We start from the raw sequence: 12,056 nt of genomic DNA, 5'->3' as shown, positions 1-12,056 counted from the left end.
TTTTGTTTAACTTTTTTCAACTCTTATCCAGGTAAAAGCAGGACTTACGCCTGCTTTTACCAGGCGTAAGAATTGTAAGGGTTTTCAGTGGGCGGAGGATCTCCAAAAAGCGGAACTCTCCACACGCAGAGGCCCTTCTCCAGGACAGACGGAGGATCTGTCAAGAGCATTCTTGACAGATTGGAAATGCTGGTTTTCAGCGCATGCGCAGTGCATGACTAAAACCAGCATTTCCAATGTTCCTACATGTACCCACCCGTAGGGATCGGAATATCTGGGCCATTACCCCCAACCCTGTGAGCTCTTATCTTGTGCAGTAGCCTTTTATGTGGCACCTTATCGAATGCCTTCTGGAAATCCAAATACATGACATCTACTGGTTCCCCTTTATCCACCCTGCTCGTTACATCCTCAAAAAACTCCAGTAAATTTGTCAAACATGATTTCCCTTTCATAAAACCATGCTGACTCTGCTTGACTATATTAATGGCCCAGAAATTCAGGTCGTTGGCTTCCTGCGGGTGCAAGCCTCCGACCTGCACTTACTTTGTGCGCCGGCCGTTGAGCTGTGAGCCCCCGTGGAATTGCGATCCTGGGCCTCCTCCAACTGCTGGCGCGCAGTGCTTGCATATCCCAGGGGCGCAGTTAGTTTGATGCGTCCCCTGGGATCACGTGGGCCATGGAGAGCCAATGGTAGCTGGGAATGCTTCATTCATAAGTTTGACAGGAAGGGCTGTCAAACCTATAAATACTATAAGCCCCAAAACATCACTAAAACCTCAAATAAAAATTTGTTTAAATCACATTTTAAAAATAAACTAGAAATTACATGAAATAACTATTTTAAACAATAATTTAAATTTTTGAAAAAATTAATTACATTTTCTAACGGGGCTAAAAATAAACTTACCTTTCTTTAAAGTATTTAAAAATAATAAACCTGTGGAAAAAATGTTTTAATTTTAATTAATTCACCACTTACCTTGTTAAAAGCAGGCCTTGCGCCTGCTTTTTAAAAGTGTAACTTCTGGAAACTTACCCTCCCGGAGAAACCTGGAAAAAAACGAGTTCGATGCGCACGCGCTGCCTCTCCGGCGCACGCGTTCGACCTCTGAACCCCTTTAAGGGAACGGAAGTTCCGGTTTCCCGCGCATGCGCAGTGCATGCACAAAACCAACATTTTCGTTGGGCCTACGGGTGAGTACCCAGCGCGTAACTGGTAGAATAGATGAGGGAGAACCAGTGGATGTGGTGTAATTGGACTTTAAGAAGGCTTTCGATAAGGTCCCGCATAAGAGATTAGCGTGTAAAGTTAAGGCACATGGGATTGGGGGCAAGGTACTGACTTGGATAGACAACTGGTTGGCAGACAGGAAGCAAAGAGTTGGAATAAACGTGTCTTTTTCCGAGTGGCAGGCAGTGACTAGTGGGGTACCGCAGGGATCGGTCCTAGGACCCCAGCTATTCACAATATATATTAATGATCTAGGCGAGGGAACTAGATGTAATATCTCCAAGTTTGCAGACGACACAAAGCTGGGTGGGCGTGTGTGCTGTGAGGAGGATGCCGAGAAACTCCAGTATGATTTGGACAGGTTGGGTGATTGGGCAGATGCATGGCAGATGCAGTATAATGTGGATAAATGTGAGGTTATCCACTTTGGTGTCAAAAACAAGAAGGCAGATTATTATCTGAACGGCAATAGATTGGGAGAAGGGGAAGTGCAACCAGACCTGGGTGTCCTTGTACACCAGTCGCTGAAGGTTAGCATGCAGGCGCAGCAGGCGGCTAAGAAGGCAAATGGTATGTTGGCCTTCGTAGCGAGAGGGTTTGAGTACAGGAACAAGGATGTCTTGCTGCAGTTGTACAGGGCCTTGGTGAGACCACACCTTGAGTATTGTGTGCAGTTTTGGTCACCTTATCTGAGGAAGGATGTTCTTGCCATGGAGGGAGTGCAGCGAAGATTCACCAGACTAATACCTGGGATGGCAGGAATGATGTATGAGGAGAGATTGGATCGATTGGGCTTATACTCGCTGGAGTTTAGAAGAATGAGAGGGGATCTCATTGAAACTTATAAAATTCTAACAGGACTAGACAGACTAGATGCAGGAAGGATGTTCCTGATGGCGGGGGAGTCCAGAACCAGGAGTCACAGTCTAATGATAAGGGGTAAGCCATTTAGGACAGAGATGAGGAGGAATTTCTTCACCCAGAGAGTGGTGAACCTGTGGAATTCTCTACCACAGAAGGCAGTTGAGGCCAATTCATTAAATATATTCAAGGAGTTGGATATATTTCTTAAGGCTAAAGGGATCAAGGGATATGGGGAGAAGGCAGGAACAGGGTACTGAGTTTGGATGATCAGCCATGATCTCATTGAATGGCGGAGCAGGCTCGAGGGGCCGAATGGCCTACTCTTGCTCCTATCTTCTATGTTTCTATATTGATCATTTGGATTTCTATACTGCAAGATATCTAACTTCATTTTGGATATTTCACAGAATTATTGGCTTTTTAACTGAGCCTGATGTATAGATAGTACTGGAAGAATGATGGTATTGCAGTAGCTTTCGTTAAACCATTACAGACATTTGAAGCTGATTTGCATTATTTGGCACACTTTTTACTTCCTTGTGGTATAACGTACAAAGTAAATTTATATAATGAAGATGATCTTGTGCCATGGCACCTTTAGAGATCATCTATCTTGTAATAAATCTACTTGGAAATGATTTCCAAGTTACAAATATTATGATGCAGCTTCTTAACCACCTCTTCTTGCTTAGGGAAATGATTGAGCACTCTGTTAAAACAATCTTGAGAGTAATTTTTCTTTTTTGCCCTTGTTTGATAATGAAGTTGTTAAGCATATGTTCAGAGCTTTGTTTGCTCATGTCTGAATGCGGGTGAAATAGGAGTGACTGTCTTATCGCCTCTTTATTGCCATTATTAAAACTTAAATTTAAGTTCCAGAGGACCAACCGGGTGCTTTTTAAATTTAAAAATTAATTTCATATCCTCAGAAATATACAAGATAATTACTCCTGACAAAATGAAACATTCTGAGTACCGAAGAATTTTCTCCCTGAATTGTGTTTGTTGCCCATTCTGATATTGTGCCAAAAGATCAAATGGAGAACCTGTATGTACTGTACAATTCCCAGCGCTTACCATAAGAGTACGAGCACCGTGTTTTGTTGGAGTGACTGGAGAAAAGTTTAAAGGAAAACTTCATTTTTATTATTTACTTACCATAATAATATGGCCCTGTAGCTGCTTATTTAACTGAGACTAGTATACAAAATGCAAAATCATAACTGCATAGAGTTGCCAACTCTAGTTGGATCTATTCCTGGAGTTTCAGCCACATGCTGTAGTCTGCAAATGTTACTGAATTTACTTAATGGCTTGTTATCAGCCTCAAATTCAGAACATTACAGATTTCTCAAACAAGTCTATCAGGGTTGGAAATTCTAAATAAAGCAGTTTAGTGCTGTGCCTTTGTCAGTGCTGGGCTTGTACAGTACCAAGATAGTAACTGCCAAATAAGTTACTGCCCTAGCACTGAATGCACAACACTAAATTGCTTTATTTAGAATTATTGTAATACTTAACAGATGGCAGTTCTCACGAGACATAATCCACTTTAGTTGACCCTAGATATTTCTTAAATCCGGTTTTCTAAACATCAAAAAAAAAGTAAACAACAGAAAAGCAGACCACCAGCCTTTCTGGACTGGTAACCCCAGCTATTTCCATTACAAAGAAAAAGGAGGCTCCAAACACTGAAGTTTCTAATCTTAATTAAGCAATTAACTGGAACTGTACACTGCAGAAAGTTGTAGATGCAGCAGGCAGCTCCTGCACGTTGATAAACATTCAGTATGTTTTAAAAAAGCCTGTAAATTTCCAAACTATGTTCATTAATGCAGCTAACTTAATTGGGAAGAATAGTTATGGAACATGTCGTTCGCAGCCTGGCTGGAAGACGGAATGAGAGTTTCTCCGTTGACAGCAAGGCAGGCTGCTGCAGGCACAACAGATTTCCTCGTGGCTGCTCCTGCTCCACTACGGGAACTTTACAGGATGTGCAGCAAGCTGCCTCTCTGGCAAATTTAATGGCAGCGGGATCAGCGATTAGCCCTTAGGGGATAGGAACCACTCAATCCAGGTCCGAAGTGTGGCGCGGGAGTTGACAGTCTGACATAAAAATAGAAAATGCTGGATACTCAGCAGGCCAGGCAGCATCTGTGGAGAAAGAAATGGAGTAAATTTCAATTGTTTTTTGTGCCAAACTTTGAACAATTTTCCACAGGGCACCTTATATCAAAATAAAAGGATGGGTAAATGATGTTTTCCATAGTATGCACAACAACTTCTGTACCACTACAGGTCATGGTTATATTGGTATTTTGATAAAATCCCAGTATAAGACCATAGGGCCTCTGCCCGTTCAGTTCAGATGTCCCAGCCTCTCTTAATATTGGCTACTGCTGATTTAGCTTGTGGGTACTTGCTCCTTATCTTGAGCCAGAACTTGTCAGGTTTGGCTACTAGTCTGTTAAGGTCATCTTACATGTTTCATAGGATTACATATGCAGCACAGAAACAGGCCATTCAGCCCAACCAGTCCATGCCAGCGTTAATGCTGTACTCGAGCCTCCTCCCGTCTTTCCTCATCTAACTCTATCAGCATAACCCTCTATTCCCTTCTCCCTCATATATGCTTATCGAGCCTCCCCTTAAATGCATCTGTACTATTCGCTTCAACTACTCCCTGTGGTAGTGAGTTCCACATTCTCACCACTCTGGGTAAAGAAGTTTCTTCTGAATTCCCTATTTGATTTCTTGGTGACTATCTTATATGGATGACCTCGAGTTTTGCTCTTCCCCACAAGTGGAAACATTCTCTCTCTGTGTCTACTCTATCAAAACCTTTCAATGTTTCAATTCATCTTCTGCCCATTTTCAGTCCCCATAATTTTGAATTGAACGTTTTAAGCTCGATGACTCTTATCTGGGAATTTTTCACGGTGTATATACTGGTAAAAATGTTCAATGTGCACCCAGCAGCTTATGTTGCTTTTCTTTAGATTTATTTCATGTAAGCAAGGCATGGGGATTCATCAGGCCAGTCTTTTCAACCAGCAAAGAAGATAATTTCCCTCTGCAAAGTCAGAAACCTCAGGCTTCAAACACTACACAAAATATGTTTTAGGCCTTTACTGACCAATCAATATTCAGTGTCCTAAATGACTGTGTCTTCCTGCTTTATCTTCTCCTCCCGGAATTCTCTTATCAGGTTCAGAAGAGATCATCTGCAGCAGTGGGAGATCTTCCTCTATGATCCTGCCTACTGCAGGAGAGAGTAAAGGGAGGTAGTTTTTTTTATTAGTTCCTGGGATGTGGGTGTCGCTGGCAAGGCCAGCATTTATTGCCCATCCCTAATTGCCCTTGAGAAGGTGGTGGTGAGCTGCCGCCTTGAACCGCTGCAGTCCGTGGGTGAAGGTACTCCCACAGTGCTGTTGGAGATGGAGTTCCAGGATTTTGACCCAGTGACGATGAAGGAACGGCGATATATTTCCAAGTCAGGATGGTGTGCAGCTTGGAGATGGTGGTGTTCCCATGTGCCTGCTGCCCATGTCCTTCTAGGTAGTAGAGGTTGTGGGTTTGGAAGGTGCTGTCGAAGATGCCTTGGCGAGTTGCTGCAGTGCATCTTGTAGATGGTACACACTGTAGCCATGGTACGCCGGTGGTGGAGGGAGTGAATGTATAAGGTGCTGGATGGGGTGCTAATCAAGTGGGCTGCTTTGTCCTGATTTGTGATGAGCTTCATGAGTATTGTTGAAGCTGCACTCGTCCAGGCAAGTGGAGAGTATTCCATCACACTCTTGACTTGTGCCTTGTAGATGGTGTAAAGGCTTTGGGGAGTCAGGAGGTGAGTCACTCACTGCAGAATACCCAGCCTCTGACCTCTTGTAGCCACAGTATTTATGTGGCTGGTTCAGTTAGGTTTCTGGCCAATGGTGACCCCCCAGGATGTTGATGTTGGGGGATTCGACGATGGTAATGCTGTTGAGTGTCAAGGGGCAGTGGTTAGACACTTTCTTGTTGGAGATAGTCATTGCCTGGCACTTGTGTGGCGCGAATGTTACTTGCCACTTATCAGCCCAAGCCTGAATGTTGTCCAGGTCTTGCTGTATGCGGGTATTTTCTATTTCATTATCTGAGGAGTTGCGAATGGAACTGAACACTGTGCAATCATCAGCAAACATCCCCACTTTTGACTTTACGTTAAAGGGAAGGTAATTGATGAGCAGCTGAAGATAGTTGGGCCGAGGACACTGCCCTGAGGAACTCCTGCAGTGATGTCCTGGGGCTGATACAACCACAACCATCTTCCTTTGTGCTAGGTATGACTCCAGCCAGTGGAGCGATTTCCCCCCGATTCCCATTGACTTCAGTTTTACTCGGGCTCCTTGATGCCACACTCGGTCAAATGCTGCCTTGATGTCAAGGGCAGTCACTCTCACCTCACCTCTGGAATTCAGCTCTTTTGTCTATGTTTGGACCAAGGTTGTAATGACGTCTGGATCCAAGTGGTCCTTGCGGAACCCAAACTGAGCATCGGTGAACAAGTGCCGCTTGACAGCACTGTCGCCAACACCTTCCATCACTTTGCTGATGATTGAGAGTAGACTGATGGGGCGGTAATTGGCTGGGTTGGATTTGTCATGTTTTTTGTGGACAGGACATACCTGGGCAGTTTTCCACATTGTGGGGTAGATGTCAGTTTTGTAGCTGTACTGGAACAGCTTGGCTAGAGGTGCGGCTAGTTCTGGAGCACAAGTCTTCAGCATGACAGCCGGGATATTGTCAGGGCCATAGCTGTTGCTGTATCCAGTGCGCTCAGCCATTTCTTGATATCACGTAGAGTGAATCAAATTGGCAGAAGACTGGCTTCTGTGATGGTGGGGACCTCAGGAGGAGGCCGAGATGGATCATCCACTCGGTACTTCTGGCTGAAGATGGTTGCAAACGCTTCAGCCTTGCCTTCTGCACTTACGCGCTGAGCTCCGCCATCATTGAGGATGGGGATGTTCATGGAGCCTCCTCCTCCCGTCAGTTGTTTAATGGTCCACCACCATTCACAACTGGATGTGGCAGGATTGCAAAGCTTTGATCTGATCCGTTGGTTGTGGGATCGCTTAGCTCTGTCTATAGCATGCTGCTTCCGCTCTTTAGCATGCATGTAGTCCTGTGTTGCAGCTTCCCCAGGTTGGCACCTCATTTTTAGGTACGCCTGGTGCTGCCCCTGGCATGCTCTTCTATACTCCTTATTGAACCAGGATTGGTCCCCTGGCTTGATGGTAATGGTAGAGTGAGGGATATGCTGGGCCATGAGGTTAGAGATTGTGGTGGAATACAATTCTGCTGCTGCTGATGGCCCAATGCGCCTCATGGATGCCCAGTTTTGAGCTGCTAGATCTGTTCTGAATCTATCCCATTTAGCACAGTGGTAGTGCCACACAACTAAGGGTGTCCTCAGTGTGAAGATGGGACTTCATCTCCACAAGGACTGTGCGGTGGCCATTCCTACCAATACTGTCATGGACAGATGCATCTGCGACAGGTAGATTGGTGAGAGCGAGGTCAAGTAGGTTTTCCCCCTCGTGTTGGTTCTCTTACCACCTGCTGCAGGCCCAGTCTGGCAGCTGTGTCCTTCAGAACTCGGCCAGCTCAGTCAGTAGTGGTGTTACCGAGCCACTCTTGGTGATGGACATTGAAGTCCCCCACCCAGAGTACATTCTGTGCCCTTGCTACCCTCAGTACTTCTTCCAAGTGATGTTCAACATGAAGGAGTACTGATTCATCAGTTGAGGGAGGGCGGTAGGTGGTAATCAGCAGGAGGCTTCCTTGCCCATGCTTGACCTGGAGCCATGAGACTTCATGGGGTCCGGAGTCAATGTTGAGGACTCCCAGGGCCACTCCCTCCCGACGGTATACCACTGTGCCGCCACCCCTGGTGGGTCTGTCCTGCCGGTGGGACAGGACATACCCAGGGATGGTGGTGGAGAAGTCTGGGACATTGGCTGAAAGGTATGATTCTGAGTATGACTATGTCAGGCTGTTGCTTGACTTGTCTGTGGGACAGCTCTCCCAATTCTGGCACAAGTCCCCAGATGTTAGTGAGGAGGACTTTGCAGGGTCGACTGGGCTGGGTGCTGTTGCCATGTCTGAAGCCGGTGCCAAGGTCGATGCCGGGTGGTCTGTCTGGTTTTATTATAATTGTTTTCTGTAGCGGTTAGTTACAACTGAGTGGCTTGCTAGGCCATTTCAGAGGGCAGTTAAGAGTCAACCACATTGCGGTGGGCCTGGAGTCAGATATAGGCCAGACCAGGTAAGGACGGCAGATTTCCTTCCCTAAAGGACATTAGTGAACCAGATGAGTTTTTACAACAGTCCGGTAGTGTCATGGTCACCATTACTAATACTAGCTTTTTATTCCAGATTTTTATTTAATTAACTGGATATAAATTCCCCAGCTGACGTGGAGGAATTTGAACTCACTTCTCCTGATGTGTACCAGTGATACGGGAAGAGTCTAGCAGCACTCCAGTACTTGGCCTGCGCCTTGTCTCAGTGTTTTCTGGGGTTTATATCCTCTTATTTTAATGGACAGTGGAATGAAAGTTTGAGCTGCTGTCAGCAAGTACTGTTTGTTGAGCGAGATCAGTATTCACAGAACAGTTTAATCAACTCTGCATCCATTGAGTGGGATCTAATAAATCCCTTTAGAGTTGACTCCTGGTACTGTGGTATGGATCAGCACCAGAAAGGAGTCAAAGTCCCTGGTATTGAGTTCAGAAGACCACAGATACGACCTTTTTGTATTGGAGGGGGGAATGAAGTACCTGTAATAAGCCTCTACTCTTCCCAGACCCGCCTTGTAAGAAATGTACGGAATCAATGATGGTGGAGCCCAGCACGTGAGTGCAAAAGACAAAGCTGAAGTGTTTGCAACCATCTTCAGCCAGAGTGCCGAGTGGATGATCCATATCAGCCTCCTACTGAGGTCCCCACCATCACAGAAGCCAGCCTTCAGCCAATTTGATTCACTTCACGTGATATCAAGAAACGGCTGAGCGCACTGGATACAGGAAAGGCTATGGGACCCGACAACATCTCATAGAAACATAGAAGATAGGAGCAGGAGTAGGCCATTTGGCCCCTCGAGCCTGCTCCGCCATTCAATGCGATCATGGCTGATCATCCAAATTCAGTACCCTGTCCCTGCTTTCTCCCCATACTCCTTGATCCCTTTAGCCTTAAGAAATATATCCAACTCCTTCTTGAATATAATAAATGTATTGGCCTCTACTGCCTTTTGTGGTAGAGAATTCCACAGGTTCACCACTCTCTGGGTGAAGAAATTCCTCCTCATTTCTGTCCTAAAAGGCCTACCCCTTATCCTTAGACTGTGACCCCTGGTTCTGGACTCCCCGACCATTGGGAACATCCTTTCTGCATCTAGTCTGTCCAGTCCTGTCAGAATTTTATAAGTTTCAATGAGATCCCCTCTCATTCTTCTAAACTCCAGCGAGTACAAGCCCAATCGACCCAATCTCTCCTCATACGTCATTCCTGCCATCCCAGGTATCAGCCTGGTGAATCTTCGCTGAACTCCTTCCATGGCAAGAACATCCTTCCTCAGATAAGGCGACCAAAACTGCACACAGTACTCAAGATGTGGTCTCACCAAAGCCCTGTATAACTGCAGCAAGACATCCTTGTTCCTGTACTCAAACCCTCTCGCTACGAAGGCCAACATACCATTTGCCTTCTTAACCGCCTGCTGCACCTGCATGCTTACCTTCAGCGACGGGTGCACAAGGACACCCAGGCCTCGTTGCACTTCCCCTTATCCCAATCTATTGCCATTCAGATAATCTGCCTTCCTGTTTTTGCCACCAAAGTGGATAACCTCACATTTATCCACGTTATATTGCATCTGCCATGCTTTTGCCCAATCACCCAACCTGTCCAAATCATCCTGGAGTTTCTCGGCATCTTCCTCACAGCACACACGCCCACCCAGCTTTGTGTCGTCTGCAAATTTGGAGATGTTACATCTAGTTTCCTTGTCTAGATCATTAATATATATTGTGAATAGCTGGGGTCCAAGGACCGATCCCTGCGGTACCCCACTAGTCACTGCCTGCCACTCGGAAAAAGACCTGTTTATTCCAACTCTTTGCTTTCTGTCTGCCAACCAGTTCTCTATCCAAGTCAATACCTTGCCCCCAATCCCATGTGCCTTAACTTTACACGCTGATCTCTTATGCGGGACCTTATCGAAAGCCTTCTGAATGTCCAAATACACCACATCCTGGTTCTCCCTTATCTATTTTACCAGTTACATCCTCAAAAAATTCCAGTAGATTAGTTGAGCACGATTTACCTTTTGTATCTCGGCTATCGTGCTGAAGACTTGTGCTCCAGAGCTAGCCGCGCCTCTAGCCAAGCTGTTCCAGTACAGCTACAACACTGGCATCTATCTGACAATGTGGAAAACTGCCCACGTATGTCCTGTCCACAAAAAGCAGGACAAATTCAATCCGGCCAGTTACTGCCCCGTCAGTCTACTCTCAATCATCAGCAAAGTGATGGAAGCTGTTATTGACAGTGCTATGAAGCAGCACTTACCAATAACGTGCGCACTGATGCCCAGCTTGGGTTCCGCCAGGACCACTCGGCTCCAGACCTCATTACAGCCTTGGTCCAAACATGGGACAAAAGAGCTGAATTCCAGAAGTGAGGTGAGAGTGACTGCCCTTGACATCAAGGCAGCATTTGACCCAGTGTGGCATCAAGGAGCCCTAGTAAAACTGAAGTCAATGGGAATCGGGGGGGAAAACTCTCCACTGGCTGAAGTCATACTTAGCACAAAGATGGTTGTGGTGGTTGGAGGTCAATCATCACAGTCCCAGGACATACTGCAGGAGTTCCTCAGGGTAGTGTCCTAGGCCCAACCATCTTCAGCTGCTTCATCAATGACCTTCCCTTCAACATAAGATCAGAAGTGGGGATGTTCGCTGATGACTGCACAGTGTTCAGTGCCATTCGCAACTCCTCAGATAATGAAGCAGTCCATGCCCGCATGCAGCAAGACCTGGACGACATTCAGGCTTGGGCTAATAAGTAGCACGTAACACGCGCACGGCACAAGTGCCAGGCAATGACTATCTTCAACAAGCAAGCATCTAACCACCGCCCCTTGACATTCAAAGGCATTACCATCGATGAATTCCCCCAACATAAACATCCTGGGGGTCACCATTGACCAGAATCCTAACTGGACCAGCCACATAAATACTGTGGCAACAGGAGCAGGTCAGAGACTGTGTATTTTGTGGTGAGTGTCTCACCTCCTGACTCCCCAAAGTCTTTCCACCATCTACAAGGCACAGTCAGGAGTGTGTTCGAATACTCTCCACTTGCCTGGATGAGTGCAGCTCCAACAACACTCATGAAGCTCGACACCATCCAAGACAAAGCAGCCCGCTTGATTGGCAGCCCATCCACCACCTTAAACATTCACTCTCTCCACCACCGGCGTACCGTGGCTGCAGTGTGTAGCATCTAAAAGATGCACTGCAGCAACTTGCCAAGGCTTCTTCGGCAGCACCTCCCAAACCCGCGACCTCTACCACCTAGAAGGACAAGGGCAGCAGGTGCATGGGAATGCCATCACCTACAAGTTCCCCTCCAAGTCACACACCATCCTGACTTGGAAATATATCGTCGTTCCTTCATCGTTGCTGGGTCAAAATCCTGGAACTCTCCCCCTAACAGCACTATGGGAGTACCTTCACCACACGGACTGCAGCAGTTCAAGAAGGCAGCTCAGCACCACCTTCTCAAGGGCAACTAGGGATGGGCAATAAATGCTGGCCTTGCCAGCGACGCCCACATCCCATGAACAAATTTTTTAAAAATCCATTGTACTGTTGGCAAGGTGTTTGCCGACAAAGAGGATTGGAGCATCTTT

The 12,056-nt window shown here is 46.3% G+C and overlaps 1 protein-coding gene across 1 annotated transcript in view; it reads left to right on the top strand.

Annotated features, from left to right (window-relative positions):
- LOC147121368 (EH domain-binding protein 1-like) overlaps positions 1-12,056 on the top strand; it is a 94,219-nt gene that overhangs the window by 46,596 nt on the left and 35,567 nt on the right. The gene's annotated exons all lie outside the window — the stretch shown is intronic.

Source organism: Somniosus microcephalus, chromosome 3, assembly GCF_052327205.1.
Source record: "Somniosus microcephalus isolate GS21.2 chromosome 3, FLI_Smic_1.0, whole genome shotgun sequence".
Lineage (NCBI taxonomy): Eukaryota > Metazoa > Chordata > Chondrichthyes > Squaliformes > Somniosidae > Somniosus > Somniosus microcephalus.
This window is presented reverse-complemented; position numbering and strand designations above follow the sequence as displayed.